Source organism: Martes martes, assembly GCF_963455335.1.
Source record: "Martes martes genome assembly, chromosome: 13".
Lineage (NCBI taxonomy): Eukaryota > Metazoa > Chordata > Mammalia > Carnivora > Mustelidae > Martes > Martes martes.
The window spans coordinates 13,329,724-13,356,924 of NC_137901.1; the positions used below are offsets into that span (position 1 = coordinate 13,329,724).

Below are 27,201 nucleotides of genomic sequence, written 5' to 3' on the forward strand. Positions count from 1 at the left end.
AAGTGACAAATCTATGCAAAGCAGTTATAAGTACTTGAACTTCACACTTGGCTTCTTTGGCCTGGGCGGCCTACCCCTCCAGAGCATTCACACCCCTCTTGGGTATGCTGCTCTGTGCTCCGGGCTTTGCTTTGGGCCCGCAGTCGCAGGAGCATTTCCTGTAACTGGAATCCCCCATGCCAGGCCTGCCAGACAATAGATAGATAATTGGATAAATCCTAAACTGGAAACTGCAAACAATAAAAGAGAACACTGCACGTAATGTAGTGCGCCCGCTCCTCTGTGCTCGGCTGTTTACATATGAAACTACTTAAGTAAGTCCTTTATTTTTCAACAACAATGAAACTCATTTAGTCATGAAATTCAGGGGCCCTTTCAAAGCATGTTTAAGAAAAGAGTCAGGGCTGTATCGTGTTTAGCACCAGAGTGAAAAGGCACGTTCCAAGTTCCCTTCCAGCCTGTGGGCCTGTGGGTGAGGGGAGGGCTGCTCGAAGCTCACCCTGTTTGGGTGCAGGGGTGGCGGGAGAGGAGCATGTGATCATTGCTGTTGTGTGTGTGTGTGTGCTAGTGAAATCTCACATGATTTAACCCGGCCTCAGTAACTCAGTGGTCTTTAGGTCACTCGTGCTTTGGCCATCAAAAATTATTTCCAGATTTTTTTGTTGGTCGCGAAGTCACAGATATCGGAGCAAAAGAATGAATGTGTAGACCATAGTGGCTGAATAAATACTTCCTCAGGGACCACACACACACTTAGGAAGGGAGAATCTCTTTCTGTTTCTCAGGGTGTCCGTGAACAAATGTCTGGGTTCTAGAAGGTAATAAGATAATAATAGCAGGACTGTACTCTTCACAGCTTGAGCATAGCTGGACTTGGAATTTTCTGTCTAAAAAATTATGTTTTTATGTAGATTCACCGGCTAGATGGACGAATGCCTGGATTCAGCCATGTTCCTGAAAGTTTCTTCCTCTGGAGGGAGGGGAGCTCTGGGCGGAAATCACCACAGGCCACCCCCCACACAGTGCCTTCGCTCATATGTGGCAGGTTGAAGAAAACTTTATTGCTTCAAATTAAGAGTGGGAAGAATTCAAATATTGACCTTTGTGGGTATCCAGTGTGGGAAAAGTGTTATTTAAAATACCTTTAGAAAAGGTCAACTCCCGTGGTAGATGGGCCTAATCAGAGTTTAGCAGGAAGTTCAGGTATCAGTGTATGAAATGATAGGAATGATCCAAATTTGGCCAAATCAGAAGAGAAAGAGAAAAAATATCTTTCCCTCCTTTTTGATCTGGAGGGAGATTGGAAATAAGAAGAATCAGGGCCTCGAGAATGAGGACGGAGAACGTAGACTATGAACATGGCTTCCTAGAGCCTTTCTTGATAAAAAAAAAAGTTCAGAGTTTCCCCAAAGTGCCTTTTTCCCTCTTCACAAATGTGTTTTTCTTTCTCATTGAGAAATAGCATCTCAGGAATCTTGGTTCATCCTTTTATCCTCTCCTTACTCTTCATTTGATCTGAGATGCTTAGGACCCAAGAAACTGAAAGCATCCTGATTAGGAAGGTCTGAGAAAGATCTCGGCTTTGTCTGCTACTATCGCCTCCCAAGTCCAGAGTTAGGGGGGAGCCACCCAGCCTTTGATCATGAACCATGGACGGTTAAAACTGGAAGGAACCTCAGAGTCACCTTGTTAACTCCCTCATTTCATAGATAAGAAAAATAAAGTTTAAAGAGTTAAAGAGACTGTCAGGGCCTGAAGAGAAATTGGTGGCTGAGCTAGCAATCTAAGGGTAGATTTTTGATGAGGAACTTTCTGAAGTTCTTCAGATAAGCTCATATAACTGACACAGAAAGTAGGAAGGACTTGGAGGTTCTTTTTTCTTCTTTTTTTTAAACCATAGACTGTTTTAATTCTTTATGTGTCAATTTACTTTGGTTTGCCTTTGACCTTCACCGCCCCCGCTGAACGCGTAAATTGTGGTTGTTAATTTGCTCTCTTTGACATGTTTGTGAAGGACTCTCTTTTCAAGGAATCAGTAGGGTTGAGAAGGGAGAGTGTTGTGCATTGCATAGCTCTACTTTGCAACCGAATCCAGGATGACCTTGGAAGTTCTTAGTAGGCTGACACGATGGAAAACCCGGATGGTGGTGCTCTGTGAAAGGTTGCCAGGTGCGATCTCCACATGCACCGGCTGATTAGTTTTGCAGGAAAATCTGACCGTGAGAAAGCATTCTGCCCCAGCGTTGGCTTTGTTCCTAATGTGTCCAATTTATACTCTCTCTGTTTTGTCTTTAAAATTCACCACTTAGAACTATCCTTTTGTAGAAAATGGACTTTATTTTTTTTAAATACATATAGGGTTATGGAAATGTTGCTGCATTACCAAACCCTCCTAAAAGGTTGGGAGGCTTATTTTTATTTGGTCCCTGCCTTTCCTGTGATTTGATACTATATTATAAAGAAGATGTAATGCTAAAGGTCTACCAAGAGATGTACAGCAGAAGCAGCCTCAGAAACAGAAATTGAATTTATAGGCAGTGAGATAGGATAATTAGTTTTTATATTTAAAAATATCCTCAAAGTGGAAGAGTCTGTTGTCTAAGATAGGGAACGGAATTGAGTTTGAGTCCCAGTATCTCAATAATAGTTGGATGGAAATTGTCTGCTTTGTATAAAATAAACCTGCGGTGTATATGTGTATACACATATGTGATGGGTATATTCCTCTCAAACACATGAATTAAAGTGTCCGATTCAAAACATTCAGACTGCACAGACTGTACTTAAATAGTTCTTAGCCTTAAATGTTGTTGGTACAGCTAAAGATGATCTGAATAGCCCACTGCCTGCCTTTTTTTCTTTGAGTAGTTTATTTGGAGTTCAAAATCAGCCAGAGACCTTTTCTGCTTTTCGCATGGAGGGCAAGCACTGTATCTGATGTTTACTCAGTTTTATGTTTTGTCTCCAGCTGTGGATCACTGCAGAATGTACGTTTAAAACGCTCTCCGTAGATAAAATGATGGAAGATGGGAGTATGACGTGTCTGCTGGTGTTAGATATGCATAAATTCAGCATACCTTCTGTTATGATAGTTTTCGCCACTGGTCTCTGTTGTTCAAAATTGGCAGAAACCAGATCCTGGTTTTGGATCTTGTGCAGATTTTTTTATTTCCTGGGTTGCATCATGACCCTGGGAGGGCATCCTCTCTGCAATGTGCCGTGTCCCCAGGCTCGGTCAGTGGTGGGGAGAGACCTAGCATCTGCTGGCTGGACTGGGGGCTCCCACGTGTGGGGTCCATCCCAGGTTCTCTGCTGAGGGTTGAGCTAGCAAAACCGCACTGCGTGGGGCACGCTGGTGTCCATGGAGAGGTCTAAGCCCGAGATGAACTTGGAAACTGGAGGAAGCCAGGTCTTCCTCCTCACGGGTTCTCCTGACTCTGCCTCTGTGCAAAGAGAAGTCAGAGGCATGTACCCCGGGGTACCTGCTGTCCAGATCGCAGAAGGATTCAGCAACCCTGCAAGCCTCCTCTCTCTTTCTCTGTCTCTACCTCCTGTCCTAAATCTCTGTTTCCAAGGAAGAAAAGGAGATGGTGTATCAAGCCTAAGCCTCCGGGTCCACCCTTGTTACGTCCAACTCCGAGATGACGTCGGAAACCTCTTGCCGAACTGAAATGCTAGATCAGGTGCTGGGGTGGCTCGTTGCCTGGGGCTGGGAAATCTTTCTGTTGTGGAAAGGCGGCCTGCTGGTTGGGGTATGGGTGTGGGTGCGGATGTAGAAAGTGGGGCGGGCTTTGGAACACCATTCGCCTTACGGATTGTCTCAGAGGGGACTGAATGCAGAAAAAAGCAAAGCTCAATGCACCTAAACACTAGAGACAGTCGGCAGGGGGAGGCCGTCTTGTTCCAGAGCGGGTTTGGTTCAGGTGCTGCTCCTTGCGGTTGCTTCAAGTTTCCAGTGTCGGATCAGATCAAGTTTTCTTTCTCAAGGAACCCACACCTCGCATGCTTGTATGCCATCTGTTCCTTTCCATTGCAAACTGCTCTTTACACAGTGTTGCTCGGTGTTAATTAGAACATGTGTCTCTTTGTCACTCATCCGGGGAAGGGGTTAATGATGATTTATGTCCCTCTAATTGGTTTTCCTCCAAATGGTTATATGTCATTTATTATTTTATAAGAACCCTAAGAGAATGGAAGGAGGATGAACATCTAATTTTTATTCCCCATATTCTTTGTTTAAGAGATGTGGTCCTCCAAGTTCTTTTTTTCTTTCTTTCTTTCTTTTTTTTTTTTGAGACAAAAAAAGAGACAGAGTCGGGGGAGGCGGGAGGCGGAAAAGGAGAAGCTGAGTCCCTGTGGAGCAGGGAGCCTGACGCCAGTTCAGTCCCAGGCCCCTGGGATCATGACCTGTGCCAGGGGCAGACGATTAACCAACTGAGCCACCCAGGTGCCCCAAGTTCTTAGCAAGTAGTAATGCACATTTACAGCTTATCAGCAGACAATTTATTATTATTCATGTTTGTTGACATATGTGAATTTATTTTTGGATAGGTAACATGGTCACATGATTCAAAATTCAGAAGATCCCCAAATCCCAAAAGGTGTGCAAGGGAGAATCTTATTCCTGCTGCTATCCCCAGATAACAGGTTTCCTTTTCCAGAATCTATGTTATCAGGGTATTTTGTGTGTGTGTGTGTGTGTGTGTGTGTGTGTGTGTGTTTATACTTATGTAATTCACATGTGCGTGTATATAGGTGGGTACATGCAGATGTACATGTATGAGTTATGTATATGTATATACTTATTTTCCCCCTTTTTTATACAAAGCATGGCAAACATACATGTTCTTTTGCATATGTGCTTTTCACTTAAACGTATTTTGGGATTCAGTGTGTATCAGGAAGTTAGGGGCAAGCATCCTCTTTCTTTGTTAAAGGTACGTTGTATTGATGTACTATTCGTGAGTCCCTTACTGACAGACATTTAGTCTGTCTCCAGTTTTTCCTGGGGCAATGATGTTGTGAATCGCTTTATATCACATGATTGTGTGTATCTATAGGAAAGAAATCCCAAAAATGGAATTGCTGCAGCCCAAAGTCAAGTGCATTTGTCGTTTTGCTGGATGCTGTCAAATTGCCCCTCCTAGAAGCGAGCACTTTACTGCTCCGATAGCTACAAACAGCCTTGTGTACATTTGTGACAGTGACCAGTGAAGTAGCTCTCTCAGTTCATGGTCTCCTTTATCTCATTTTGAGTGATGCCGGCTAGAGTGAACCATTCATACATACCTGGCTGTATGTACATCCGTTTCAAAGATGGAAACCTCTGTGTGCTTTTTTCCTCTATCCCCTCAAACACCAGTAAACTCTCGTTTCTAATAAATTAGATAGCAACTTTATACATTGCTATGTTATCGACAGCCTACGTGCTGCAAACGCTGGGAGATACCTAATCCTGTCCTTTATAGGATTACCCAAAGCATATTGCTGAAATCAGATTTCAACCGAAATTATTTTTCAAAATAATGCATTTCTAACTAATCCAATTAGACTTAGATTTGTAGGGATACCTTATCTGATATCTTTTAAGATACAGTATTTTAAGTCAGTTAAACTCCATATATGTTGGTTTTTGTGAAAAGTACATGGATTCTACAGAAAATACATTTTGACAGATAACGATAGGAAAAATGTCATTTTAGATGAAAAATGGCCGCCCTGTCCGCCATATTTTTCTTTGTATTGAGCTTTAGATGGCAGTCCCTTGTTGCTATTTGTAATGACTGTTGTCTTGCTATGCTAACTGCATCCATCTAGATGATCCCATGACCCCTAATGGAGAGAGAAGTCAGGAAGTCGGTTATTTGGGTTAGGTCTCCTGGCCCATGTTCCTTACTTGCTCTCAAAGGTTACAAAAATCTGGGGCACCTGGGTGACTCAGATGGTTATGCATCTGCCTTCAGCTCAGGTCATGATCCCAGGGGTCCTGGGATCGAGTTCCGTGTCAGGCTCCCTGCCCGGGGAGGAGCCTGCTTCTCTTTCTGCCTGCTTCTCCCTCTGCTTGTGCGTGCATGCTCTCTCTCTCTCCCTCTGACAAATAGATAAAAAATCCTAAAAAAAAGAAATTACAGGGGCACCTGGGTGGCTCAGTGGGTTAAGCCTCTGCCTTCAGCTCGGGTCGTGATCTCAGGGTCCTGGAATTGAGCCCCACATCAGGCTCTTTGCTCAGCGGGGAGCCTGCTTCTCCCCCACCCCCCACCGCCCCACCTGCCTCTCTGCCTACTTGTGATCTCTCTCTGTCAAATAAACAAATAAAATCTTAAAAAAAAAGTTACAAAAATCTCTACCAATTGGAAAATACATTGTTCATTTCTCGATAGACTGAACTTTCTATCTTACATTGTTTAAAGGTAAGCTAATAATTTACACAGTTAGAGATGGGTACTGTTCATGGCATGGATGCTGTCTTCTTTCCCCTGGAAATCCCTGCCTCTGGTTTCTTCAGGCCATGAAAAGACATGGCTTCTTACGACGAATACGAAATTTGAAAACTGAGCACCTGCCGCATGAGAAATAATAGGGTTTTCCCTTTGGGATAAATATACTCGCCACAAACTTGCAAATACTGAAGGAAACGTTGTGAATGGTAAAATAGGAATATTTCTACTGCCCAACCAGGAAATCAACCAGTCTCTAAAAATGAAGTCGCTTGAATGTTTATTGACAGTTTTGAATTGTTGAAATAATCCATGCTGCCGTGAAACCAATTTTAGTCCTCCCTCATATCTAGACTCATACATTTTTAGAGCCAGAAGGAGACATGGAGATGGTCTCAGTTGTATCGGAGAGAAAACTGAAGCTGAGAGAAGTTTAGCATCATTCAAGCTGGCACTCTTGAATCCTGGCCCCGGACCTCACCTGGCGGATTGTTCCAGAAGTCTTGCTTAAACATGATTTTTTTTTAAACTAGAAAAATGTTTAAAAAAATTAAAAAATAAAACTAGAAAAATGTATGCTCTTGATAAATCAGTTCTAAGTTCTCTTAGTAAAATCTTTTGGTAGGTAGACTTAAAGTAGGGTTGGTTTTGCCAGAGATCCTCCTCGGGAGAAAACCACAGAATGCCCTTTCTAAGAAACATCTAGACAGTGACCTGTTGAGACAGGCGTATGGGGAAACACAGTCTTCAAGAATGTTCCCCACGGTGTGGAAAATACCCCCGTGGTACAATGAGAACTTTCTAGTGACCTCAGCTGTGCATGAAGAGAGAAGCAGGAGGATGGGAATGTGGGAAAAAATGAAGGCATCACCATTGATTAGCTGGGATTGGTTAGAAATGCACTGTTTTGTGCAAAGCTTTTGGGCAATCTTGTGAAGACTTTAGTTCTATTTTTAGGAAAGAAGGAAGACAGAGGAAAGACCAAAAGAGAAAAGGAAGAAAGGAGAGAGGGGCGGAGGGGGGAAGCATGGGTCTTACCCGCATCGCACACAGGCCACATACATTCTCAAACGTCTCTTCCTTGGACCAAAGGGACCAACCGTAGCTGTTTGGTGGCAGCTGCCCTAACCATTGTCTAGAACTTTTAAGTATTAAAAATTTGTCCTGTACCTTCCAGAGCTGTATTAGCTTCCCAAGCCCTTCATCCAAGGTTTAGACACCAGTAGCTAAATATGGATTACCCCTGTGGCCTTTGAACCTCGACAAATCTGGGGCTTAACCTACCATCTTCCCTTCTCTTCATCCCGTTCCGTATATGAACTTTTCACTGAGTAGCATCGGAGTCCTCTAAATAAGCCAGGTCAGAATTCTGGGATTGTCCCCGGTTCTACCTGCAACCCCCCTCCGACCCCGCCCATCCTTCCTCCTGTCCTGCCCTCTGCCACAGTCTCACTTCACAACCTCGTCATTTCTTGAGTGCTGCAGCAATCTCCAGGAGGCCTCTGCCACCCAGGTTTTGCTTCTTTCCAACTTGTCTTGTAGATTGTTGCCAGAGAACGCTTTCTAGGAAAGCCTGTCCAATCGTGGAATTCCCCTGCCTGAAATACTCCATTTGTTTTCCATCCCCCACAGAGAAGCTGGCCTGATTGACGCACACTCAGTCCTTTACCCATGCCTTTTGCTGTTCTGCATCCTCCCAGGCCACACACCGGGTAACCCCCCTTCCACTCCCCTGCCCTGCCCCACCTCCACCCTCAGGTGCACCACTGCGTTTTCCTACCCCCTGACCTTTGCACGTGCTGTTCCTTCTGAGCAGCACCTTCTGCTTCCCCCTGCTTCCCTCTTCCTTGTCTGATTCTTACTGATATTTCTGATCTCAGCTTAGATGGCTCTTAATTAACAGACCCTTGCACACATTTACCGTGTGCTAGGAGTTTTATGGGTTTTATGTATATTTATTCATTTACCCCTCAAAACATGAGGAGAAACAAAGGATTATTATCCCTATTTTATGGATGAGGAAACTGAGACTTTCTCTGAGTGATAAAGTAGCTTCTCTCATTAGTCTGCTGGTTATAAGGCTGGGCCAGAAGCCATCTTTCACCACTGTTTAGCCCTTGATTTTGCTTTGTATGTAGCGTGTTATCTATACATCTATGTATGTGTGTATCCATACATATGGGTACGTGTGCATGTGTATTATTCTTTGAGTTGGTAATATAAACACATATTATTAAAGTTAAAAGATACAAAACATAGAGTGACAAGGAGGCCTCCATCCTAACCTTATATCCTACCCATTTCTTCCTCCCAAACAGCTGTTGCTATGAATCTCTTCTGTATCTTTCCAGGGGGTGCATATAAATATATGTGTATGCAACGTATAATTTTGTTTTTACATTTGTGATAGCATATTCTTCTTGCCATTTTTTTTTTAAAGATTTTATTTATTTGACAGAGAGAGATCACAAGTAAGCAGAGAGAGAGGGAAGCAGGCTCCCTGCTGAGCAGAGAGCCAGATGCAGGGCTCGATCCCAGGACCCTGAGATCATGACCTGAGCCGAAGGCAGCGGCTTAACCCACTGAGCCACCCAGGTGCCCTTTAAAAAAAATTTTTTTTTTTTAAGATTTTCTTCTTGCCATTTTTAATTTGCTTTGTTTATTTAGCAATAATCCTTGGGGCTTGTTCCATATCAATATATAAAGAGCTTCCTCTTCTCTTTTATGGCTAAATAATAGGCCATGATAGGGCTTTGTGTAATTTATTTAATCGGTCTGCTCTTGGATCTTTAGATTGTTCTCAAACTTTTGCTAGGACAGACATTGCTGCACTGATTGGCTTTTTACAGGCACCATTTTGCACACATATGAGTTTTATCTGCAGGATAAAATCCTGGAATTGGAATTTGGGGTCACAGGGTAAGTGCACTGATAATTTTGATAGATAGTACCAGATTGTCTTCGTAGTGGATGTATGTACTTATCCTTTGGGTAATAATTTATGAGAGTACCTCTTCATACCCTCCCCGATGTGTACGTGATGAAACGTTCTGATGTTCCCTACGCCTGAAACTTTTACTCTGCATTTCTCTTATTATGAGTAAAGTTTCATATCTTTTAATGTGTCTGTGAACTATTTGATTTTCTTTTATATTAGCTTACTGTTCATTTGGCTTGGTTGGGTCTTTCTTATTTATTTATAGGCTCTCCTTATATATTGATGAAATTAGCCTTTTGTGTCTGATTTATGTTTCAAATAGTTCCCTGGTGTGTCTTTTGTCTTTGTTTATGATGCTCTCCCCCCCCCCACCCCCACACCCCCCAACCCCTGGGCAGAAAATTGTTGTATTCGTGTAATCAGGTTTATCAGAGGTTTGAGTCACAGGGAGACTGCCCTGTGCCATGCCTGGATGGTAAAATTCTCTTCCCTGTGCGTGCACGTGTGCGTGAAGTTGTGTCAGAGAGAACCGGTGGAGTGTACAAGCTTAGAGAACAGATCCTGGGGTCCTACTGACCTAACTCTTACCTCTGGCTTCATCTCTAACTCCTTCCGCAATCCTGGAAGAAATGTTTAGATCGGTTATTGGTGCCTCCACCCCGGGGTTACTGTGAAGATCTGCTGGGACAATAGGAACGTGTCTTGCGTTTAATTACTGAGAGCGGCCTTTACTGTGTTATTATTTCTTTTCCAAATGCAATAATCGTTGCAGGAGGACAGAAGGCCTTTCTTCTCTTGCTCTGCATTCCTCCTGCCATCCTCGGGGCGCTCCCAGCCCCACTCCCAGCCTCAGCCCGTGGTCTGCTGGAAGCGCATGAGCGCTCATTTTGATTGCTTCGTGTTTGTTTTGATCTGAGAGGGAGAGGGCTGGAGCTCTTGCCGGAGCCACCTGGAGTGCCACAGGTGCTTCTCCAGACTCCTCACTTGCCAGGGGTCTGTCTTTCCAGGCCCTCGAGGACCCTGGCGCCTTACCGGATCGTGCAGTTCTGTTTCTTTCCCCGGGTCATCCGTGAGCATGCGCAACAGCCCCCCACCCTACCCCCCGCCCTTGCGTCTGCGCCTTCCGCCGGTGGACATTCTTTCTCTGGCTGTGTCAACAGTCGCCTCACCTCCCATCCCTGCGGGCTCCTGCCCTCCTGGTTCCAGTCCCGCTCGGAGGGGACTTGCTCCTGTGTGCTCCCCGTGGTAGCTGCCCAGGAAGCTATGTGAGCGAAGGAGCAGGGGGAGTGAGCCGCCGGGTGCAGGGACTGACGGCAAGAGCCGCGCGTCGCAGGCTGGGTGTCCACTCGCGTAGAGCGGGTGGGGTGCCATCACCCAGGGTACTAAGGTGTTTCGTGGATGGGCCCCCTAAAAATTTCTGTGCTGTCAGCGTCTGTTCGTGCTTATTACAATTTTGGTTAGTTGCCGTCAGACTTAACTCCTTTAAAATATTTAATATGATTAAATAATTACTACGATATTTAATGTGCAGACTGTTCAAAGACTGCAGTAATTTGGAGGCGGAGCCAAAAGTTAAGCCTTCGTTTCTTGATTTTTATCTCTGTTGGTTCCTTTAATTCTCCTTTGCCTCTTTCAGTATTTCCTTGGTGCGCTTAATTTTAACAGAGGCCCCTCGCCATTCCAGTGGTAGGAAATGCAGTGGCGCAGCAAATAAAGTCGTCTCGCGTTTAATTTTGCCACGATCCTCGCCATCGGTACAATCATGCTTGGAGCACAAGCGGTGGGTTTTATGGTGGGGTCTGTTGGTTGTGGGTCATGACTAACCCAAAGCTTGCCAGGGTGGTGTCAGGGAGTGAGCTGAAGGGCAAAGGCAAAGGACAAATTGGAAAGAAAAAAGCGACCCAGAACTAGGACATCAAGTTGGTTTAATTTTACGGGCGCCTCCAGTGCCATCGGGGATCCAAAAATGAGTAAGTCACAGATCCCAACACCAAAGGTAGGACCTCCTGGGTACTGAGCACCATCCTTACATTTTTATACTCGAGATTTGCAAAGAATCCTAAAAGGTGGGAAACTTTATTCCAAGCTTTATGGATGAGGGCATTGAGTTGACAGGGAGTTGAGTAACTTGTGATCCCAGAGTGATCTCAGAGCCACGGTTATAATGGGTGAACCTGGTTTTAAAGCCCAGGGTGTCTGGGTGCGTTGCATTGCCTTCCAGGAACGCGAGGTCCAGAAAAGGGTAGTGGGTCCTCACAGTGATGGAACTTGTTTTCAGTGGGAAAGTAAAAGTAATGATGCGAACATGAGGGAAAGGTACAGTTGCCCTTGGGCTTTCTTTCTGGTTGGGGCTTTTGGCTCTGTAGTGCTGTTCAATATGGTGAGCGTTCAGGAGAGAAAGGTCACTCATAGCCGTCCTGCTCCCCCAGCCCCCACCTTGATCAAAGAAGTCTGCTTACCACCTGACTCACCTGCAGGTAACAAAACAGGTTTTTAAAATATGTAATAGAGGAGCACGGCCTGTTCCTCTGGCAGCGGTCCCAGTGGAAGGAAAACTACACTCGACTGCCTGGAACCTTGGGCCCAACAGGTTCATTGAAAAAAGAAAAATGCTCGGGGTTCCAGACTTCCATTGGGATGTTACTAGAACGTTCTGGAGCTTGCCCTCGCAGCCCTCACTTCCCACCACCGACACCTCTGCTGCATATTTGAGGGCAAGTCATTTCACTGTCCACATCAGGTGCCCCTAAATGTTAACATTTGCTCTGAGTGGGGAATTTTCTTGGAGGATTTCAGCTCCTCTGCGAAAGATGTCAGTTATCTCCTCTGTTCCTTCTAGAAGTAGCTTCTTTACCCCAGCTTGCAATCTTGTTGTATTCCTACGTGTTTTGGAAACAAAGTGTGCAGTAGGAGAATTCCTGCTTTGTGAATATTGGATCACTTTGTTCCCTGGCACAACAATCTCTCCTTTGTATTAAACATCTGAGAACAGAAGTTCTAAATAATATTTTTATATTCCCTGTTGATACGGGTTCTTTATTTGGGGACAACAGTTTGGCGTTTGTGCCTCTTAGATTCTGATGTGCTTTCCCTTTCTCCAGTGACGACGTCCCACACCCACAGCCTGGAATTGCACGAGTGTAGTGGTGATGAGTGGTTGCCTACCCTCTGGGGACTTTCTTCTTCTGTCCCTCTTGCCTCCAGTGAGTGGCCCATGGCATAATGGGATGACCAACTGGTCAGAGCTCAGGCCGCTAACCCGCTGGCCCGACCGTGAGCCGAGTGGCTGAGCCAACCAGCTACCAAGAGACCAGATGGGCAGACAGACCAAAATAGTCACTTATCCACCTCCTTCCTGGAAATGCAGAAGGGCTGCCCCAGAGGTCCAAGAAGGCCTAATTTGGTCAAAAAACCTTCCTTACTCGGAACCGGAGGCTGAGCTGTGACCCTGGTATGAGTTCCCTACCTCCGGTGTTTGATTTTCCCCAAACCCATTTGTCCATCCACAGGTTGGTCAGCCTGGTCAGCAACAACTGACTGAGAACAAATACCTTAAGGTTAAAAAAGTTCTGATTATTTTCCTTTTTATACTTGTACAGAGTGCTTGGACTTTTACTCCAAAAAAAATAAAGAAATACATGTGTCTTCTTCTGTAGACAAACCCAATATTATCAAAATTCAGTTTTTTAAGACAAAGTAGGACAGTTTTTTCCCCACGGAAAATTTATCACCACATCCCATAAATGGCATAGACAGCATAATAAAAATATTATTTATTGCCCCTAAATGTTTATATTTCTGGGTAAGGTTCAAAGCGTGCTGGCTCCTTGTGTTTTATCATTTGGGGTCAGAGAAGAGTTTCTTGCTCCTCATTTCTTCAGGGAATATTTGTCTTACGCTTCCTGGGGGCCAAGGATCGTGCTGGTCTTCTCCATGTCTGCTTCGTTCCTGAGGGAGCAGGTGGACGTCGTGGGTGCTTTTCTCAGGAGGTTGGCTATCACGCATGAGCCAGAAGCTGGTCCTGGGACAGCCGGGATTTCTCCTGAGAAGCTGCACTGACGGGAGGCCCCTTGAGCCTGAGGCACTGGGATGGATTGGATTATTTTCTAAGTGAAAGAACATTCTTTTCCTCCTGTTCAACCTTTCCTTGCAGTCTAAAATGGGGAAATCACTCCACACAGACAAGCTCAAGGGAGAATAAAAAATACCGTCTTCTAGGCAGCCTGATAGTGCCTGCACTAGTCAGTGTTTGGATAAGGACAAGCCCCTCGAGGGGGAATGGAACCCTTCTCCAGACCTTAATTGATTTTTGTGTTCATTCTGCTTCTTCCAATTCTTTGTGGGAAAGCGGTTTGTAGCGCAAAGGTGGCTTCTCGTGTGATAGGTGCTGTATTATGTAAGACCGTTCTTATCAAAAGATCGTTTCTGCTTGTTTTGATTTTTTTAATTTCTGATCCAGCCCATGTTTATTGTTCTTTTTTCTTTTTATTTCTTCTTGTTTATACAGTCATTGTTCCTCTTAGTTCTGTCGCTTTACCAGCCCCCATCATCTGCCAGGCATATGGGAGGAGATGGGGGCACTTGGTTTCTTTTTTTAGTTGTCAAAACCAATTGGCTGGACATCTTCAGAAATGGTCCCTTCTTCCCTAGTGAGTTTATTACATAATACGGAGCTTCATTAGTTATAAGTCTGACCCCTAAGGAGTTGTGTTGCATTCATTCCTAAGGATTAAGGCCTTCCTAGCCTGATTGGCCCTTTGGGATCTGTGCCGTTGTGTGTGCCTGATGACCAAGGCGAGCCTGGCTCAGGAACAGGGCAGCTCCTTCCAGAGGTACCTGGTCCTGTAAGAAAGTTCTACAGAAGAGTGGTGATGAAGATCTTTTTGGGTAAAATGAGGTTGTGAAGCCCTCAATCATGTGCCTGTTAAACAATTTCCATAATAAATCCAGAACTTGGAGATCCAAAGGGTATTGGCATGTTTTTAGTTATGTTGCTAGGGAACTCTGCCTGTGTCCTCACATGATACATGGCTCTGTGAATGCGTCCGTGTGCGTGCATGTGTGTGTATGCATGGAATGGGGAAAACGAGACTGCCCATTGTTAGGTGCTATAGGGAAGGACTCGCTAGACTTCTACCATAACTAATAGGACCGAATTTGTTTATAGCAGTAGTAATGTGACCAAGAACAAAGCAGACGAGGAGTAGCCAGGCACGATCAAAGCACAACTAATATATCAGGTTTCTGGAACATCTGAGTCTGAGCGTTTGGTTTTCATCACGATATGTTGAGAGGTGATGCTTTCAAAGCAAGAAAGGAGAAAAGACCAGCTACAGGGAATGGTCACTGAGACACTTAGAAAGCAGATGCGTGCACTTGAATGCCGTCGGCCACATTCCCAGGACCCACACTCTGTCCTGTCTGCGGGGCCGGAGGGAGAGTTCTGTGAAAGGTCATGTAATAAAAATCGAGCCCCTCTATGCTTTGTGTTCAACATAGATCCACACATTTGGTGGCTTTGTGAATTGTGACTTGCTTTCTTGGGAGCACAGTTCACACCTGTCTTGGGAAGTCCATTCTGGGTGACCTTGCCGCCTGCAATGTGGAAGAGAAAACACTTGCTCAGTCTGGATGTTTGACATCCAGGTGGGGCGGGAAGGGGACCCCCTGGGTGGCTCTGTGGTATTACCCACGGAAACTGAAGGCTGGGATGAAAATAAAAGCAAACTGTTTCCCCTTGGGCAGTGGATCGACTGCAATCAGGATTCTCCTCCTGATAAAACGCTGTCCCTTTGTTCTGCTCCCTGCGTGTTCATCCATGTGCTGGCTGTGAGACTGTTCATTCAGCTTTCATCCACCTGGCACGGCTTCAGCGCCAAGTGCAAGGTGCTCCCCAGCTGCCGCGGGGAACTGCATGCAAACAGAGTGGAGCAAAGGCCCTCAGTACACACACACACACACACACACACCCTGCGTTTGTCTGCTGCGTTCTGTTTCTCTGTCCTGGGGCATGCCGGGAACATGATCACACTGTCTTGCTCGTTCTGTGGCGGGGGCTGGTGCCCTTGAACTGGATTCTCCACAGTCATCAATAGGCCTGTTCATGTGGGAGGTGACAACACATTTTGCTGTGGCATTAGAGGCTGCTGAGCTCAATGTGAGCATTCTTCTTGGAGTGAGCAGAGGGCACGGGCCTTCCTCCGGCCGGGAAAGTCACAGCCCGTGCCACACAGCAGAGATACTCGACTCAGGCCACGGGGGAGCACTTAGCTTTCCTTTTTTGTGGGCTAAATAAAATTTGATGAGCCAATGTTAGTGATTAAGCTCTATTGTGAGGTTTTCAGATAATGCATCACCTAATCGCTGAAATCTTTGTCAGACACTGTTTTGCGTCTCAATCTACGAGAGAAGCCAGTGACAAGCTCTGTGACATCCTCTGTTTTCATTATACTCGATTCTTAATCCTCTGAATCAATAGGAAGAATTACCGTCATCGACCATACAAACCCAGGAAAAGTCCAAAAATACTTCGCGTTTGATTTCGGGCCGCGGGCTGCAGGCATGTGAGCGCAGACATTCGGCCGCCGAGCCACCCCATCTCACTCCCTCCAGGCTGGGCTCCAGCTTTCCCTGAGAAGGGGACAGGGTCCTGGAGGTGGGGGTGTCCCCTGGAGTGGAGGAGGCCGGGCTGGGGGGCCCAGTGGAGAAGGTGGTCCTCAGTCCACAGGGTGTAGCATCGGCTCTGGAGAAAGCTGACCGGGCTGCTCTGATGACATCACATGGGTGTTTTTTAAGATCAAAGTAGCATATGTGTATGGCGAAAAGCCAAATAGTCCGGAAGGCGTTTAATGAAAAATAGTAGCCCTTGCGTTGCTCCTCTTCCCCCTCTGGCCCACTTCCCAGAGGCAGCATCCAACCCTCCCACCCTTTTTCAAAGTCCTCTTGGTGATTACCTTCATATCTTTAAAGAAGATATGTGTACTAGTCTCTTGGGGTTGAGGTAACCTAGTACCACAGGCTGGGTGCTTCCAAGCAATAGAAACATCTTCTCTCACAGAGAGGGCTCCGTCTAAAGGCCCTGGGGAGGACTTAGCTGGCCTCTCCCAGACTCTGGCGGCGGCTGCCCATCTCTGGCATTCCTTGGCCTGTAATTCGTCACGCCAGTCCTTACCTCTGTTGCCCCGTGCCACTCTCCCAGGGAGTCCTCATCTCCACAGGGCGTTTCCCTCTTCTTTGGAGGACGGCAGCCATGTTGGATGACAGCCTGCCCAATGACCTCATCTCAACTTGGTGACTGCAAAGACCCTGATTCCCACAAAGGTCCCATTCACCGGAACATCTCTTTTCAGGGAACACGATTCAACCCACACCACCACTGTTTCCCAGCTTCTAAACACTTGGCTTTGCTGACCTTGTTCTAGGGCAGAGGAGGTTTCTCCCCCTTCTTCAGTCCCATCTTCGCCTCGAGCTTCTTGCCTGTACTTATGTTGGTCTTCTCAGTCCCTCGCCTTAAAGGACTCTGCAGAAATTTCAAACACATTCTTGACACTTCATTTCTTATTCTGTTAACCGTAGAGCACATCACTTAATTATCCCTTAAAAACAAGGACATTGGTGCTCCTGAGTCTTCTTTCCTTCCGCCCCCCGGTGTCTGTCACCTGCTTCAGGGCTGCCAACACCGGAGTTCTTCCTGGCTGACTGCATGGTTAGATTCTCTGTTGTCCGTCCTCAGATGCAGAATCGATATTGGCGTGTAGTTCTGTAGAGAGGATCTATGAGGGGAAAACCGGTAAACAGTGTTTTCATTCGTCGCTATTAGGCCGATGTCTGCTGGGTTGTATTGCCTTGTATGCCCTCTGGGTTTTCATGAAAATGCTTTCTGCCATTTGAAGAATGACAGTATAATGTATGTTTGTAGAGTACTTTAGAATCTACGTTGTATTTCATTTTAGACGGCAGCATACTTCTGTGTTACTGTTTGGAAACTCAGTTTATTAGTACAACTTGAAATCCATTTGTATTATGTATTGAAATGAAACTCTTTGTCTCTTATTAGGAAATGTTCAATCACATGAAACAATACTGATGTGGGTCTCTACTCTTTATAAGTTTTTGACAGCAGGTAATTTCTTCTAAGGCAGTGCTAGTCAAACTTTTGGATTTCAGAGCTTTAGTTTGCTTTCTTCCCCCCCCCCCCCTTCTCTTCCTTCCTTCTCTTTCTCTCTTTTAAACTCTAAGTTGAGCACATAGGTGCTAACTTCTTACTTCTTACTTTGCCAAGTTGGGATATTAAGAAATTAGCTACTGTTTACTCTCACTGGTAAGTAAAGAACGTTTAACACCAAAAAGGCAGGGAAAACATCATCTTAGAGTAAATGACACTATTTTAAAATGGAACGAATTTAACTTAAAAAAAAAACAACAACCCACTCCCTCCCCTAATTTTGGGTTTCCTGGGTCAGTCTTGTTTGATAGAGAGGTATTTGGTTTTAATGGATGTTGAGCATAAATCTTCATTACTTGACTTATTCTGTGGCTGATTAAGCCTGTTATGGATACTTGAGGCCTGGGGACAAGCTCCATGTGGGATGGGAAGGTTGGTCACCCTATTTTGTGACCTTTAGCTGTAAATGGACCCCTGTCCCCCAACTTCATACCCCTCATCCAGGCCAACTGAGCCAGCTCACAAATGTGGGGTACTGGCCATGGAGGAAAAAGGTGAGTGGAATTTGTGATCCGTCACCTTCATAGACATGGCTCGTGAGTAATTCACCACTTGACTCATTAATTTCTTGGTTCCTTAAGTGGTCAGAAGGCAGGGTCATTCCATGGCTGACGTGTCACAGCTGGCAAGCCTCAGCGTTCAGCAGATGCACGAACACAACATCTTCAGAGTATTTTCACACTCAACTAAATCTCAGACAGAATGAGGTTACTGATGACCTTTGTCCCATCAAAGACATTTGGTCAGTTAACCACTGCTTCAGTTCTGCCTCTCCTTAAAGGACTTGTAGTTTGGGACATCGCCATCACTCTCCTTCAGGGGGTTCCCCTGCTGTTGAATTTAGTTTTCAGAATGTTGATGTTTTTAATATGATGTTTTGTAAAAATCCCCCCAAATAAGAACAGAGTTCCTTCCGGGGCACCTGTGTGGCTCAGTGGGTTAAGTGTCTGACTCTTGATTTCAGCTCAGGTTATGATCTCAGCGTCCTGGGATTGAGCCCCGCATGGGGCTCTGTGCTCAGCGGGGAGTCTGCTTCCAATTAGAAGCACAGAGTCTTGTCCCTTGAGGGCTGTTGTCCTCCTGGGGTCCAGTGCAGTTCTGGTAGGCCAGGAAAAGGCGCTCTGCACCCTGAGCATGTCTGAGTTTGGTCATTTATTGGAAGCAATGGTCTGGATACAGCAGTCTACACTGTCACTCTATTTCATTTGTGACCAGTAATGTACTCTCCAGAAGAGAGTCACCTAGAATTTGTGGAGTGGGAAGAGGTGACCAGCGCCGGCCTGCACTGCTCTGTGTCCCTCGGCTCTTGGATGTTCGCCGCACCGCCAGTAGAGCGGGGGAAATGATACTAAGTCCCCGAGGCAGGGATTGAAGGAGACCTTCCTGCTGCACATCACTCGATTCTTCCAAAGGCCCGTAAGAGGAATCAGACTTGCAGCCACATGCTTTTCGGGGCTCCACACCCCACAGGAGGGTCCCCAGCCAGATCCAGGTACAGGCGGGGCCCAGGTTCACAGCGATGCGTTCTGCCCCTCTCCCTTTCACCTGGACTCGTGTGACCTTTGGAAGCCCTCGTGGTCATGGTGCGTTTGTTCCTGACGTCCAGGGAGTGTGGTACGGGTGCTGTCAGGATGGTACCTCTGGTCACCAGCTTGAAGAGGCGATCTTCGCTTACTGAGCCCTAACCCTCAGTGTGAAGGACGAGGATAGTCCAACGCCAAGGTTTGGACGGCTACAAACGGCATCTCGTCCGTAACCCGTATTTGGGATATATGTATTAATTTAGGATACAAACATTTGGAAGTTTTCAGCAACACCAGACTACAAAAAAAACTGGCATCGATGATCGTGATCCCACTACTTGCCAAGGGAAGGTGGAATTCAGTTTGAGAACATTTTAGTTTTTGTCTGATCATGTTGTACACGGTAATTGTTATAAAGCAGAAAAACCACCAGGCATCCCTTTATCTCCCAAGCAAACATTCTAAATAGTCAGGAGTTTGCTGTACATAAAAGGAAGCTTTCTCTTACACCGAAGCTTGCCAAGCAAATTGTGACTCCTAAAAGTAAAGCCCGGAGAAAGAATGACTTAAACAAGCTTTCCGTGGGTGGAAAATAAACACTAACTTTATATGTATTTCAAAAACCTAAAAGACACAGGTGGGAAATGAAGCCTCGATAAGAAAGAAATGCTTACTTGGGTGGAAAAAAAAAAGAAAACATTCAGCAGTTTTTGGAACTGTGCAAGTCCAGACAGTTTCTTTCTTTCTTTCTTTTTTTTTTTCTCTTCTGGTTAGCTGCTCATAGCCACAAATATGTGTATTATTTCCTTCTTGCCCACAATTATACTAAGAATCATCTTTCTAATATACTGGGGAATCCCAAATAAAAATCTCATTTTCCTAAAAACAGACAAGCCTTTAACTCCAGCAATTAAATTACTCAGTTTTCCTACCTGGAATGTCAAGGAGGTCATTCAGTTGTCGTAACAGAAGTCTCTTCCGACCACCTAAGATACTTTCCTTCCCAAAGTTATGCTGTAAACAGCTTCAGGAGGGGTTTGCCCGTCGCTGAGGTTCTGAACGAGCCTCAGAAACCTTCAGGAGGCCTATCCGGTGAGGCGGCTGCCCTGGTTATGTCATAGAGAAGTAGGAGCACAGATAATTTTAACCCTTTTCAGAGTATCAAAAGATATCTATCTATCTATATCTATCTACCTATCTATATATATATACACATACACACACACACACACACACACACACACACAATGGAATACTGTGCAGACATCAAAAAACCACAAAATCTTGCCATTTGCAATGATGTGGTTGGAACTAGAGGGTATTATGCTAAGCGAAGTAAGTCAATCGGAGAAAGACAATTATCATATGATCTCACTGATATGAGGAATTTAAGAAACCAGGCAGGGATCATAGGGGAAGGGAAGGAAACATGAAAGAAGATGAAACCAGAGAGGGAGATAAACCATAAGAGACTCTTAATCTCAAACTGAGGGTTGCTGGAAGGGAGGGGGGTGGGACAGATGGGATGGCTGTTATGGACATTGGGGAGGGTATGTGCTAGGGTGAGTGCTGTGAATTGTGTAAGACTGATGAATCACAGACCTGCAGCCCTGGGGCAGATAATACATTGTATGTTAATAAAAAAAATAAATGAAGATATTCTTATATGGGAAGTGACTATTAACTACTTTGAATATATTCTTATATGGGAAGTGATTATTGACTACATGAAATTTGTGTCTTATCCAAGCATGTCACAATAGTACACCCTGCTAACTTCATAATTGATCATAAGGTGTCAGGTTTTAGCGTGTGGGGCCCAGTGGCCTGCCCAGATTCTGATCTCAGCTCTTTGGTGCCTGGTTTCTGGTGCTCCCTCCTCCTTATCTGCAGATCGCCCACTCTAACAGTGCCTGCCTTCCAAGTGCTCTTGTGCACTAATATGAAGCAAGTGCTTAGATCCGTGCCCAGCACGCCCCGAATACCACGGAAATGGCAGCCCCTCTTTTTCCTCTTTGTCACGGTGAGGGAAACGAGGAACAAATCCAAACCGTACTCAACCCAGGATTAATTATATTTACCATTAAAATATGTTTTTGTCTATAGAATTGGTATCTGCTCTCTGCGCATTCACTTAAAAAAAATCGGATCTGAAACAGCAGGTGCTAGGAAGCTATTTATTTTGCCTTTCCTGTTTCCTTCTTAATTTGTGCCTGCTGCCTGTTCTGGTCTGGGTCTCGATCTGATAGATTGCTTCGTGCAGGATTTCTCTATGTAGAACCCCTGTAGAACTGACCCTATCCCATTTACTTGGATATGGGACGAAGGGGAGTAGTAGCCAGCCGATCAGTAGCAGCCAATCAGAGCTCTCCCACGAGCCCATGAGAACATAGGTGGAACCTGGATCCATAAAGGGAGGTTGGAATGTTCATGAAGTGGATGATAAAGTCAAGCAGGTGTTATCAATTCCCTTGAAAGTAACTTTGCTGTCCATAAGCTATGACGGGAATGGTCAAGATTTTACAATTCTGTTTCCTTGTAAATTTCTGCTTCCTCATTGTATCTCAAAATCTCAGTGAATGACAATCTCGTTGCTGTCTTTTTTAAGGTATGAGGAAAATTTGCATCACTCATATTTGAGGAATAAGAGATTGGTGGAGAGATAAGTTGTTGTTGCCTCGCTTTTGTTTTTAATTTCCAGATAAGCCTAATGCTAAAATTTACCACCAGTACTGACTGAAAAATTTGTCTCGGCATTCAAATACAAAATATTTTTCTTAGTCACTTTTTTTTCGTAAGGTTACATAGTCATGCTTGACTTAAAAAACTGAAATTAAAATTTTCTCCTATGAATATTGAACCTCTGTGTTATCCATAAGGTGAGTTGCACAGTAATTATTTTAAAGAGCAACATAAATCCTCCCGGGCCAGTGTTTTATTTAACCTGATTACTTGTAGATTTGTGACCATAGTTTATTGCCGTCTTTTTATTTTTAAATATTTATTTATTTTATTTTTCATTTTTTAAAAGATTTTATTTATTTATTTGACAGATTGAGATCACAAGTAGGCAGAGAGGCAGGCAGATCGAGAGGAGGAAGCAGGCTCCCTGCTGCGCAGAGCCCCCAATGTGGGGCTCGATCCCAGGACCCTGAGACCATGACCTGAGCTGAAGCAGAGGCTTTAACCCACTGAGCCACCCAGGTGCTCCGAAGATTTATTTTAGAGAGACAGAGAGAAGAGAGTACAAGTGGGAGGGGCAGAGGGAGAGAGAATCTCAAGCAGATTCCATCGTGAGCACAGAGCCGGACATGGGCTCCATCCCATGACCCTGAGATCATGACCTGCCGAAACAAGAGTCAGATGCTTAACCAACTGAGCCACCCAGGAGCCCCTGCTGTCATAACAGCCATGTGTTGCTTCAGAAATTCTCCAAAAGACAGTACTTATACTAGTAAGTGGAAAAAACTGCTTACTAGTATTCAAAGTACCTAAAAAAAATGCAAATAAAGAAGTTTGAATTTTTAAATTTGGATTACTGACAGATGAATATGAAAAAGAAGACTCTCATAGTTTATCAGTTGATTGCATGTGCAGGGAGTCTCCTTCTCCCCATGAGCACTGTAATAGTTTCGAGTGGTCGATGTCTTGGTATGTAAAATGAAAATATACTGCTGCCACCGCCATCATCATCATATTAACTGGACTTGTGCCCACCATGGATTCCAAGAGGCATAACCAAAGCAAGTCAGCACTTGACAGGAGAAGCCGGTCAGCTCTAACGTTGAGTGGTCGTGCAAAACTTTGCAGATACATTATTTGTGATGTGCAATAATACCAGAATTTACTTCTCATCATTTGACTGACTCGATTCCATTTTCACCCATTAAAGTTTTTCATTTCATTAATAGTGAGTTCAAAAACTTAGGCTCTTCTTCACATTCACAAATGATGGAATATTTTGATGGGAAGCAAAGGTTAACTTTGTGTTCTTTCTTGTAGTAGTGACAATAGTCTCTGCCCCTGACTTCAGATATGAAGAGTCCTGGTTTGATGTGTGATTCAACATGCCCTTACCGAGGGCCTCTTTGTGAAGGGACTAGAACGCACTGGTTGGAGTATGTGTTTTGGAGTCAGACTGTTCTTGGCTCAAATCCTGGGACAGCGACCTGCTTGCTGTGTGGTCTTAAGCTTCCTTGTCATTTAAATACCTGACCCACAGGGCTGGTCAGGAGCTCAGGGGGAGGACCAAGGTGTATGCATACGGCCTTTCCATGGTTTCCGTTGGCAACCCCTCCCTCCCTCCTTCCCACTTGGGGCCCCCTGTTGTAATTCCTGTCCACAGCGTAGATGGGAGAATGGAGCAGAAGTGCTTGACACCACCCTTGCTTTTAGGGAGCTAAACGTGTTGTATGATGACATCGTAAGCCAGTGTCTTCACTGCAGAGGACTTGGTTAATAACTCTGTTAAATTCAGGGGTTGACCTTTATTTTATGATTCTTTCTTTTTTTTTTCTTTTTTAAAGATTTTATTTATTTATTTGACAGACAGAGATCACAAGTAGACAGAGAGGCAGGCAGAGAGAGAGGGGGGGAAACAGGCTCCCTGCTGACCAGGGAGCCCGATGCGGGGCTCGATCCCAGGACCCTGAGATCATGACCTGAGCCGAAGGCAGAGGCTTAACCCACGAGCCACCCAGGCGCCCCTATGATCATTTCTTTTTTTTTTTTTTTAAGATTTTGTTTATTCATTTGACAGAGAGATCACAGGTAGGCAGAGAGGCAGGCAGAGAGAGGTGGGGGGGGAAGCAGGCTCCCCGCTGAGCAGAGAGCCCAATGTGGGGCTTGATCCCAGGACCCTGGGATCATGACCTGGGCCGAAGGCAGAGGCTTTAACCCACTGAGCCACCCAGGTGCCCCCCTATGATCATTTCTAAGAGCACTTCCAGACCTGACCTTCTGTGAGTCTGTGATATTATAGAGCTATAGGTTAAAGAATAAGAAACTAACAGTAGGGTATTAAATGGGCAGTATCGATCCCAATAATACATCCTGAAGAATCAATCAGACTTAATGACAGATTAGAAGAGATTAGCCATTCATCAGAAATTACTCTAAGGTAGCATTCCCCAACACATCCTCTACAAAATACTAGTTCCTCAGGACGGTAATAGACACTAATTGTGAAAAAGTTTCTGAAAATCATTTGAGGAATGCTGACCTGGACAGGTTTCTTTTCTGTAGGACTTCTCAGCAGCTTTCCTACATGCATGTACATTATGATTCAGAAGTCAGGGGAATGTAAGTAATTGTAGAAGCATTTCCAAAATGTACTCATCCTGGAAACAGAATTATTTGGCATCCAAGTAACATCTTGTCCAACTAGGATTTTATGGGATGTATTTTGCAAAACGCTGCTTTATGGGTTTAAACCAGGAGTGGTGTAGAATATGGATACTGTTGACTTCACCGACTGAACGTGCTGAGTGTTGAGCACTTACAGGGTCCCATGGAAGCCAGAGATGAATGAGATCCAGTCTTTGCCATAAGTCTGGCAACAAGGCTTCACATATGGTGTTGTGTTGTCCACAAGGCTAAGAGTGGGGATGCCCTGGCCGGAAGACAGTTACCCCAGCAGATCACTGACACAGAATCAATGGAGGCGATATCCTGAAGGCAGTGGGTCTTGGCTTCTGCCTTGGATGTATCTCTCTCTCTCTCTCTCAAGCTCTTATAATGGTATTTGCATCCTGTTCACCTCAGAGAAATTCTGAAGATAACATGAATGTATAGTGTCACACCTTAGGTGGTTGGAGTGAAACCAGTCCGAAGTTTCATTCAGGAGGGGATTTAACCAAATTTAGTCTGAGTTTTGCTTTCGAGTAAAAGCGTAGTGGTTTGACCACCATTTCAACACTTGGCTCCCAAGTCAAAATATAATCTAGGAAGAGAAACCTGAAAAAAACCGAACTACACACACAGGCAACCTGCTTCTTTATGAGGGACGTGGAATCGAAATGTTGGCTGGACCCTGATGGCATCATCTCTGTCTTCATTTCTCATGGATGGGACATGGGCCTTGGGGCAGAGTTTACTGGGATGAACCTTTTCTTTTCACCAGTCGGGTCTGTGGACTCGCTCACTACTGGCTTTTTCTGCCTCTTAGGCCTGAGGAAACATTTTGGCAGTTTGCACCGTTATTTTGCTCATGTTGTGAGCAGCATTTCTCTGACCTTTTGTTATTTACTGAAACCGTCCGGCCTGTTTTCTTTTAAGAGAAGCGTGAAATGAAGGGGAGTCAGTCCGCACAGGCTGACTTCGGTATCAGAAGCCTAACTTCAGGCTCCTCAGCTTCAGGTATATTTTTAAAGTTACGGGATTGTTGGCCTCCTTGCTTCTTATTTCCATGATTTTAAGGGGTCTTCAAGGGGACCATTTTTTCCCCCTCACTAAAGCAGATCATTTACTTAAAACACATCACCACATCTAAAAACACAACCCACTAGGAATTTTCTTCTGACATCTTGAGCATGGTGGGTTGTCCAAAGCCCTTCCTGCTTTGAACAGTGATGTGACTTATTCCAGGGGAAGACAGCTCCAGACTGATGATTTGGGGACAGGGCAGCCTTCACTCCTGAGCTCTCATGACCCTTAGGAGTCCACGCAGTGGAGGTAGTGACATCATCCAGGAAACTCTCAGTGTCTCACAGGGGCTCCTTCTTTGTTCTTTCTACCTCCCTGTGCCACCATCCCCGCCATCCCTGTCTCCCTGGTGCTTTTCTGTTCCCTGCCAGGAGACTCCCCATTCATTGCAGGCTGACCTACAAGGGTGGAGGAAGCATCAAGATCCCGTTACATCTTTGGAAATGAGAGTGCGCACACACACACACACACGCGTGAGTCTGTGTCTGTGTGTGTGTATTCAGATAGTTGTTCCTGTCTCCTCCCCATCTATCTCCTCACCTGCTACTGGTCTCTTTCTACCTCAAACAGAAAATTCAGCAGGAATCATGTCTTTCCATTGGGATTCCCATAGCTCTTGAACTCCGCTGCTAGCATTAAAAACCACCACTCAAATTTTTGTCGTGTTCACTCCCTTAGCCAAATGTGAAATGACCTTGGTATATGTAACCAGCTAAATGATTGTTAATGAAGGCTCTTTGTCATTTAGTAGTGACCTATTTGAGAATTGCCGTGGTCTAATGGCCATTGTTTTAGAGATGTATTCTTCATTTTCTCACTCATTTAGGCAGTAAATAGTTACTGCCCTGTCCTCAGTGTTGGGAATATGCTGGTGAACAGAGGGGACGGGCTGCTCCTGGAGCACATATGTGAGTGCAGAGGTAGAGCTGATAAATGAGTAAAGCAAAAGGTAAGGTGATGGTACACAACGGGAGGATAATGCCCGGTCGCTGGGGTAGGGGGAAGACACATCCGGATTAGAGTGTCATGGGATCTTGCTTTGGCTCCAGGCCTGTAAGGTGAAACAGAGCCAAGAGAAGTCCTAGGAGAAGCTTTTGAAGACGGAAAAAAAGAGCCACGTCTTGGCCTGACCTAGACTCCTCTCTCCGCCCCGTGCCTTAGCTAATGGCCTCATCTCTGTTTGCCTCGTAGAGCGAGGACCTGATTACAGTTTAAACCTCTTTGTCATTAGAAACCCCCATGAACCAGCTGAAAGATGCTGTCTTCTCAGAATGCTGGTTGTGATGCCCTATGCTGGTGAGCCGGGTGTGAGCCATTGAGAACCCAATAACCCCTCCCCGGACCCTCTCCACCGTCTTCCTATTCAGAGAGGCCACGATGTACAGATGAGAAGATAGGTTGATTTTGTTTCTTAGAGAAAGGTCATAGGAAATACTTCAAAATACTATGAATAGAAAAAAGCAGCAGCCTAGATCTTCAAATACAATTAAGCTAAGATGGGCGAGCTACTGCCGGAGAAGTGCTAACTTTGTCATGCCACTTTTTAAACTTTTTGTTTTGCAGTAAATATAGACTCCACAGGAAGTTGCAAAAATAGCACAGAGAGGTCCCAAGTACTCTTCATCTGGCTTCCCCCCGTGGTAGCATATTTTTTTT

At 45.0% G+C, this 27,201-nt stretch overlaps 1 protein-coding gene across 1 annotated transcript in view; it reads left to right on the plus strand.

The window, feature by feature from the left end:
* BCL2 (BCL2 apoptosis regulator) overlaps positions 1-27,201 on the plus strand; it is a 166,042-nt gene that overhangs the window by 37,450 nt on the left and 101,391 nt on the right. The window lies entirely within an intron of this gene.